Source organism: Myotis brandtii, unplaced genomic scaffold, assembly GCF_000412655.1.
Source record: "Myotis brandtii unplaced genomic scaffold, ASM41265v1 scaffold38, whole genome shotgun sequence".
Classification (NCBI taxonomy): domain Eukaryota; kingdom Metazoa; phylum Chordata; class Mammalia; order Chiroptera; family Vespertilionidae; genus Myotis; species Myotis brandtii.
The window spans coordinates 5,897,752-5,906,849 of record NW_005364596.1 but is presented as its reverse complement, the minus strand read 5'-3'; the positions used below and the strand labels follow the sequence as shown (position 1 = coordinate 5,906,849).

At 39.7% G+C, this 9,098-nt stretch overlaps 1 long non-coding RNA gene across 1 annotated transcript in view; it reads left to right on the top strand.

Annotated features, from left to right (window-relative positions):
- Positions 1–8,397, top strand: part of LOC102261387 — a 14,282-nt gene extending 5,885 nt beyond the window's left edge. The window contains exons 2-3 of the long non-coding RNA XR_313937.2: positions 4,136–4,206; positions 7,883–8,397. This is a non-coding gene — a long non-coding RNA (uncharacterized LOC102261387). The remainder of the gene's footprint in view (positions 1–4,135; positions 4,207–7,882) is intronic.
- The last annotated feature ends 701 nt before the right edge of the window (positions 8,398–9,098 follow it).

Genomic DNA, 9,098 nt, shown 5'->3' with positions numbered 1-9,098 from the left:
GGAGAAAGGAAGGAAGGAGGGAGGGAGGGAAGGGGGAAGGGGGGAAAAGGAAAGGAAAGGAAAGGAAAGGAAAGGAAAGGAAAGGAAAGGAAAGGAAAGGAAAGGAAAGGGAAAAAGTGAGATTTCCTACACAAGATCTGCAGTCTGAAGACTAGGAGCTTCTTCAGGTTGATTCATGTCTTGTTTATTTTGCTAATGTGCTTATTTTGAAATAGTGCTCTGGGATAGCATTTAGGGTTATTCATTATATTTACTTTTTAAAAATAATATGTGAAATCTCCTAAAAACATTTGGCTCTATTTTTGGCTGGCTTAGGATTTCTACTTTAAAACTGAATTACTAACAAGGCATCTGGTAAATGTGAAGGTGGCTATTAAACTTTCGTAGCCTTTGATCTTACTAATTAAGTTTTATAAGACTTTAGAGAAAAAGTTCTATCAGTCATCTTACTTAAACATTATTTTAGGAGATTGATATACCCTGTGTCCTAAAACCAAAATTACCCTACTTTAAAAAAAAAGTAACATTAACACACCCATTCATTTTATAAAATTTAACTCCTAGTTGCCAATAAAATGAGTAGAATCAGTTTAAGAAACAGAAAGTGAAGAGGGAAGAAATGGGGGGAGGGTGAGAAATACTCTCTCAGAAAATATTTTAGAAAACTAGTAACTACTCTGCACCATTCTCTCTGAAAATAAATATGGATCTTTTCTATACGCCTTCTCTTTTATCCTGCTTTAACATCACCACCACCAATCAGCACCTTAGTTAAGTGCACTTTTCAGATTTAGTTTGGAATGGTGGAGGAGCCTGGGTGGTAGCATCGGATAGGCAAGATTTCAAAGCAATAAGCCAACATTTACTATGGACCTTGGTCAAGATTTAACACCTTCAGTCTGTTTTTCCTCCATAAAATCATAAGACTCTTCTCCTACAGTGACCTGAATTTTACATCAATGCTCCATTAAAATGATCTTCATGAAGGTCACCAATACCCTCTTATTTTAAAATCTAATAAATACTTGGCTCTTATTATACTTGATCTCTTTGCAATATTTGACTGTTTACCATTTCATAATTTTTCAAACTGTTTTCTTACTTGGTTTCTGTGATCTATTCTTTTCTGTCATTTTTCTTATTTTCTAGGTATTTATTATTGTTCTCTTTTGCTGACTCTAGTCTCTCTGCTCTTAATTAAATGACCTCTGTGCTCTTCTCCCTCTGAATTGTCTTCCCAATAAACTCCATCCACCGCTGCTCCTTCCCATAGCTTTAGCCACCACCTGTATATCCTAATGATTGCCTGTATGTGCCTCCTTTCCAAACTTCTCAAGCTCTTAGCCCCCAAACTGCTACCTCATTTTGGACTTCACAGAATTGTCCTATTAGTATCATTCAAAACTACTACCACAACAACCAGGACAAAAATCTAGAACTCATCCCAGACTCCTTGCTCTCCCTCATTCTTCTCTCACATCCCCTCTCCCCAGTCTCTAAAGGCTTACTGATTCTTCCTCTAAACTATTTATTTCTTCTTAATAGTTTCTGCCACTGCCTTGGTTCAATTTCTTATGTTTCGATCCATGAAATAGCCTCTACATTATTCAGGGTAGTTGCAATGTTGTAACAACAAATGTGGTGACAAAAATCTCCGTGGTTTAGCACAATAATTTTTTTTCCTTGCTCATGTCACAATCCAGTGCAAGTTGATGGGCAGAATCTGCTCTATTCAGGTAACCAGGCTCCTAGCGTCCAATGGCTGTACCACCTCCTCTACCAGACCCTGTAACTGGCAGGCAGGTGAGAGCAGAGAGAAGGCAGTCTTGTTATGGGCTTAGTCTATGTACAATGGGAGCAGGGAGAGAATAAATGCAGTTAAAACTGCCATTCAGAAAGGGTAAGAATGGCAGACAAGTGGTGCCCACTAGTCCATTGCAATTCTGAAATCCTGCTTGGCAGGTCTTATGAAGCCCCCTACTCTGAGAGAGAGTGAGTTATTTGATTGAACTTTAATTCTGCTCTCTGGGAATAGTTCCCTTGTCCCTTTCCTCCTTGACCCTCTGCTCTTAGGAGTTCTTACTATTTATTCCCCTTGGGCACTGCTGAAATGAGTGTTACCAAAAGTTTGCAAGTTAAAAGGTGATGTTACAGCTCAGTCGGAAGTATTTTTTGGTCTATTTTGGGTTCTTGACAGCACAACTTCTTCAAAAGCTTGGTAGACTTCTCTTTATTTGCTTCCATCTATAATTCTCAGGTCTCTCCTCTCCTTCCCACCCTCCTCCCCATCTCTCTCCGCAACTGCAGCTAAGTTGCTGCAATTAGTTGATTATGGTTTCTTATGGGAAGGCCACACCTTTAATCTGATCTTTGTTGTAGAACTAAACCATGTGCCCAACTAAGAAGTTTTATTGGCCCTTTGTGGCTCCATTTGGAATGTGGAAGCAGCTGGCTTTCCAACCACTTTTCACCCCTATCTTTGGACTCACCCTACTGTTTTCTGTTCATCTTGTATACTGGCCAGTTGTTTCTGAGCATGTCTCTTTTTTGAAACACCTGACCAAAGGAAGCCAATAACAACTGTTACATGACAACATTCTAATTCTTTTAAAACACTTTTCCTAAGGCAGCTGTTCTCAAAGTGTGGTGGGCACAAACCCGAGAAGCCCAAAGACCCGTTTCATTAGTGGATCCACAAGGTCAAAAATCCTATATAATAAAGAGCTAATATGCTAATTAGACCAAACAGCAGAACGACTGTCCAGACGACCTTCCAGACGACCTTCCAGACAAAGCCAGGGCTTCGAGGGCCGAGCCCCTTGCATGAATTTCGTGCATCGGACCTCTAGTACTTTCATAATAATAAGGAGGTTATTTGCCTTTTCTCCTGTGTTAACATTTGCACTGACGCTTCAAAAACAATGGTGGGTAAAACTATTGATGCTTTAGCACAAATTGAGGCATTACTAAACCATGTCATTGTATCATTGGACATTGTATCATATTTGCTGCCAATTACTTACTTAAAACAACAAGAAAAACCAATTTAGCTTGAAAATGCCCTTGACAAAAAAGTAAAATTATTTCCTTTGTTAAATCTTAACCCTAGAGGACAGGTCTTCTACATATTCTGTGGGACCCAAAGGAAAGATCACAGAACAGTTCTGCTGCCAACCACAATATGATGGTTGTCTGGAGGAAGAGCGATATGCGATTGAGTTGCAAACCGAACTCATCTATCTTTTATGGAACATCATTCTTACTTGAGAGAACAAGTGATAAACAAAATCTGGTTTCCAGACTTGGCTATTTGTCAGTCATTTCTTGGAAAATAAATGAGTGAGCCTCTCACTTGAAGGCGAACAGCCTGAGAGTATTTTTTGCCAACGAGAAGACGTGAGCTTTCAAATGAAAATTCGAATTTTGGAAAATTTGCATCCACCACCACCAGCTTGATAGTTTCTGAATTCTGAAAAGCTCAATGGTAATGTTAACAAATGTGATTTTTAAACAAATATTAGATGATGAAGCGTGTCAATGATATAACTCAATGAAACAATATCTTCAAAGTAACCACTATAAGATATTACAAAATCATGCATATATTAAAGATCCCTTTAAAGTGCAAGTAAGCCAATGGATTTTTATGAATTTCAAGTTCATTGATATGGTTTCAGATTCACACTGCAATCAACTTTTTAAAAAGTTATCATGGTAGTTATTATGTAGTATCAAGTAAATCCACAACTATCTGAAAGGCTATTAAAATACTTCTTCAAAAGAAGAAAATTGTTCTTCTAACATGAAATACCTACACATCTGTGTGAGGCCAGCTTTTCTTCAGATACATTCACTAAAATAATGTCTCACAACAGAATGAATGAAGAAGCAAATTTGAATCTATATGTCTTCCATGAAGCTAGAAATCATAGAGTTTTTCAAAAATGTAAAACAATACCATTCTTTTTACTCATTTTTTGAAAATATAATTATAAAATATGTTATTTACATTAGCATAATGGATTTATAATTATTTTCAGTTCATTAATATTTTTAACTTCTCAGTTTTAATTTCAATATGGTCATTCTTACTTGATATAACATGTAAACAAAAGCTTTCGGTGATCTTTAAAAGGGTAAAGGAGCCTTGAGAAGAAGTTTTAAGAATCAGTCTCCTGGAGAAGGGATCAGCTCTATGGCCCACAGGTAATATCCAGCTGCTTGCCTGTTTTGTAAATGAAGTTTTATTGAAACACAGACACATCTATTTACTTACATATGGTCATGGTTGCTTTCATGCTATCCCAGCAGAATTGAATATTTGTAAAAGAGGTGGTGTTGCTCCCAAAGCTCGAAATATTTACTATTTGGCCCTTTACAGAAAAAGTTTGCTGACCTCTGACCTAGAGCTTTAGTTGTCAAGCCTGGCTGCACCTTAAAATGATCTGGAAACTATTAAAATAATACTAATGCCACCACCACCACTGCCCTCCCCCAACACACACATACAGAGCAGTTAAGTCCAAATCTCTGGGAGTGAGTCTAATATGTAGCCAGGATTAAGAATCACTGTCCTAAAGTTATAAGGATCGGAAGCATGAATCCTGCCTTCCAAAGTTATTCCAGACAACAGCTTACCTACGGTTTATCCCCTTCACAACATGGGTGACTCTATGTCAAGCCCCTAATGTTAGGGTCCTCACCGCCCACTGGCCAAACACTCTCAATGCCTTATTTGTTGTTGCTACAGCAGCACCCTACTGGGAGGTGCAAATTTCAATGTTAGGCAGGTAGGCTATCTCCTCTGGGAAACACTTCTCAAATTTCAGAGGCTAACACAAAGTTTTATTTCTTATGCAAATCATGGTGCAGGGTGCTTTGCTAAGGGTTTCTGCTCCACAAAGGAACCCAGCAGCTTCTAGCTGGAGCCTCTACCCTCCCCCTGGCCTTGGAGTGCACTGCTGGTCCCTCCAGGTCCAGCCAGCAGGGGAGAGAAAGCCTGGAGGAGGAAGGGGCCAGGCCTGGTGAAGGCAGACAGCACTCCCATTGGCCAGAACTTAGTCCCATTGATCGCAACTAAGTATAAAGAAGGTGCAAAACATAGCCTATCTTTCTGGCAAAAAAGGAAAAGCAAAAACGGTTTAGTGAACGAGCTTTATCCTCCCTGTCACAATCACCTTACTAGTCTCTTACACTGAGTACTGGGAAGTCACTTCATGCCCCCTGTGGTAGACGGAATAAGGGCCTCCTATTCCCCAGAACCTGGGATTGTTTATTTTCCGTGGCTAAAGGGATTTTGCAGGTGTGATTAAGCTTAAGAACCCTGACAAGGGAGACTATATTTCTAGACTGTCGGCAAAGAGAGATGTGAAGATGGAGGAAGGGTCCAAGACAGTGTGGCTGCAGGAAGCAGGAGGAAGGGGCCATGAGCCAAGAATGCAGGCAGCCTCTGGAAGCTGCAAGGCCAAGGAAATGGATCATCCTCAGCCTCCACACAGGAAGACAGCCCTGCCAACGCCTCGATTTTAACCCAGTGACACCCACATTGGACTTGTGCCCCAAAGAACTGGGGGACAATAAATCTGTGTAGTTTTAAGCCACTAGGTTTGTGGTAATTTGTTTCAGCAGCAATAGAAAATAAACACACCCTGCCTTCCGTGTTCACACTGCTGTTGGTAATGTTCCCAAAATTTAAATCTTAATTGGATGCTCCTTTTCTCAAAAAATTGTAGTGGCTCCTCATTCATTTACTTATTTAATACACATTAAGCACCTATAATAGCAGGCGCTCTCCCAGTCGCCAGGATTGCTGTGCTGAGTGAAGCAGACATGGTTGCTGCCGCATTGACGCTTTGGGTATCCTGACTACAGGACCATCTAAACTCTTTAGCGTGCCATTCCAACCCGCGTGTCAAAGGTGACACGCGAACTCATTTTTTTGGTTGATTTTTTTTTTGTTAAATGGCATTTAAATATATAAAATAAACATCAAAAATATAAATCTTTGTTTTACTACGGTTGCAAATATAAAAAAATTTCTATATGTGACACGGCACCAGAGTTAAGTTAGGGTTTTTCAAAATGCTGACACGCCGAGCTCAAAAGGTTCGCCATCACTGATCTAATTTAGCGTGCCATTCCAACCCTGTTCCTTGTCCACCTGGGAAACTCCTCCTTCTCCCTTAACAGTTAGGTCAGTCATATCACTCCACAACATAGGGTCACTCCTTCCAGACTCCCTTTTCTATTTCTGATTAGAAAGTTTATGCATCCGAGTTGGTACTTATTTCACTGAATTGCAACTGCCCCTTCCTCCGCCCTTATTATGGTTTTTACCAGATCCAGAGAGAAGCTCCTAGTGAATGTACTTTTAAATAAAGCCTGACCCTTCATTCATTCATTCATTCTCTCAAAATAAGTTCATCAAAATGCATACTTCATCAGAACTTAATTTGGCAGGATTATCGACAGTACCAATCCCTCAAATCAGAAAAACAGCGGATCTGAACTTCTTTGGCAATACCTTTCCCAGCATGGGTCTCCTATCCATTTCAAAGAGCATTCTTCTTGGAGAAACAGGATGGGGAGAGAAACTGAGAATCCCACATGCTGACGATCAGACTGAATATGGTTACTGCAAAACTGGGACTCTGCATGTTCCTCTTTTAGTATATTTCTGCAATTTACTAAATAGTGGTGAAGATATATAGTTTCTGTGATTTAATACATAACTACAACAAATAATTCCTCAGTGGATTAAGTTTATAGGAACTATTTCATTTGGAAGGATTCATTCCATCTGCCTATAAGACCTGGAGGGGGGAAAAAATCAGTCCTTTTATAAACATTTTGAGTGTAGAAACTTAAACTTATTTTGTGACACTGTTTAGTTGTAATGTCCTGTTAAGTGTTTCCTAGAAAATTAGAGGCACGGGTCTGTTTTATGCACTGACATGTTTTTCTAGTGCGGTCCAGCACTCCATGCAAGACTCACACTCCATTAAACTGAGTGGACAAGAATCTCCCTCATCAATTATTAAATTTACCTGCATCTGGATATTTCGTGTTCAGCACGGTGAATATCAATATATTTTATTCAGTGTCTGTAATATACAAATTGTGATCTGATAAATAATTTATTATTTAAAGAAACTATTTTGATAATTCTTACTGTCACCATTGCAGAGCCATTCTGCAGAGCCAAGTTTTAATACATTTTTAACCATTTCTTGAACAACCACTATTTTGCACCTACTATGTGTAAGGGAAAGGGAGAGATAAGAAAAGAAACACCTGTAGAATAATTACCAGTTAGTAGGTAGAGTAAAATTTATTCTGATTATAGGCACGTAACTTTCAATATACAAATCCAAGCTGTCAATACATGAAGTTTCCCTGAACATTTTCATGTATCATTCCTTAAGAACTCTCACCCCACATCTAGCAGACATTGGACTCCTGCTAGCCCTGTGGATTAGTTGTTCTGCCCACTAAGTATTAACAGCAATTAACTATGGTCCGCCTCCTCACCTCCCTACACATGCTCAGCTTTCCAGTGGGCATTGATTCTGCACCAGGGAGCCTAACCTGCTAACCACAGTGGCACACAGTAACCAGGGAATTATCCCCCAGGAGAGCAGTTCTTTCTACTGAGTCAATAAGCATTAAGACTACAAATGCATTGTTAGGTTTAACAAATCACAATGGCCAAAGGCACCCATTTCTCTGAGCACAGAAATTACAATGCTGAAGTCACCATTATCCAGCAATTAGGTTTACCGCTGTAGTCACCCTTTCAACATTTAAGCCTACAAAAATGCGCCCCCACTTCTTTCTGCTGAACCGAACCTGGAAAGTTCCTAAAGCTTTCATTTTTATGCAGGTTTCCGAAACCAAGGAAGCAATTGCACCTGAACGATGGAATAATGACAAACCTTATGAAGCAGAAAGAACAATAATTTATCCACTTAACAGAAGCCTAATTTTCTTTTTAAAATAGAGTATTGCCAAGCTCAGTTTCCAAATGGACTATGCTCTGAGCCACCAGAAGAACATTCGGCTGCCAGAAGAATGTCTAGTTTAGTAAATAATGAACATGAATAATTAATGTTTTAGGAATGCTTTCAGCTACAAGTCACAAACAGCCTAACTAGAGTAGCTTTTTTTTTTTTTTAATGGGGGAGTGTTCTTCCCCATAGTGAGAAACCCAGGGTTCAGAGTTTTGAAATTGGTTCAGCTGCTAAATCATGCCAAAGACTGATATTTCCTTAACTTTTTCCTGATAATTACAAAAAGGCTGTGCAGCTTCTACAATTATATCCTCTTTCCACCGGGAAGAAGAAGGATGAGAGCAACAAGGTGTGGTACCAATATCTGAAAGTAAATGACTTAGCAGGAAGCTCCCAGAAAATGCTTGCTTGTGTCTCTTTGGCCAAAATTTTGTCCCCAAGTCCCTGTGGGCCTAGAGGTGGCAAGAGAGAAGGGGGATGGGAAAGAAAACAAACAAACAAAAAAAAGCAGCTTCTGACAACTAGAAACTGTCCTAACTGCTCCTTCCCATTATAGCTTTAGCCTCACTTTAGTTTTTCTACCTTATACATAATATTTTTAAAATATTCAATCATATAATTATCTCCATTTCCTGATAGCAGCCATCCAGAGCAACGCCACTTCATCTTAAACCTTCTCCCCAATCACCTGAACTTGATCTTATAAGAATTGTTCAGGCACCCTCTACTGAAATGTCCCCCATCGCCCAGGGTGTGTGGTCTCCTCTTTGCAACCAGTAATAAACCCAACTAGCTTGTTACGGCTGTGCTCCTGGTGGTCTCTGGCTGGAAAGCACTGACAGAGAAAACTGGGTCAACGGGAGTACTTGCCACACCTTTGTTTTGTTCTGGTAAATTTTTTAAAAATATATATTTTATTGATTTTTTTTTACAGAGAGAAAGGGAGAGGGATAGAGAGTTAGAAACATCGATGAGAGAGAAACATCGATCAGCTGCCTCCTGCACACCCCCTACTGGGGATGTGCCCGCAACCAAGGTACATGCCCTTGACTGGAATCAAACCCAGGACCCTTCAGTCCGCAGACCGAC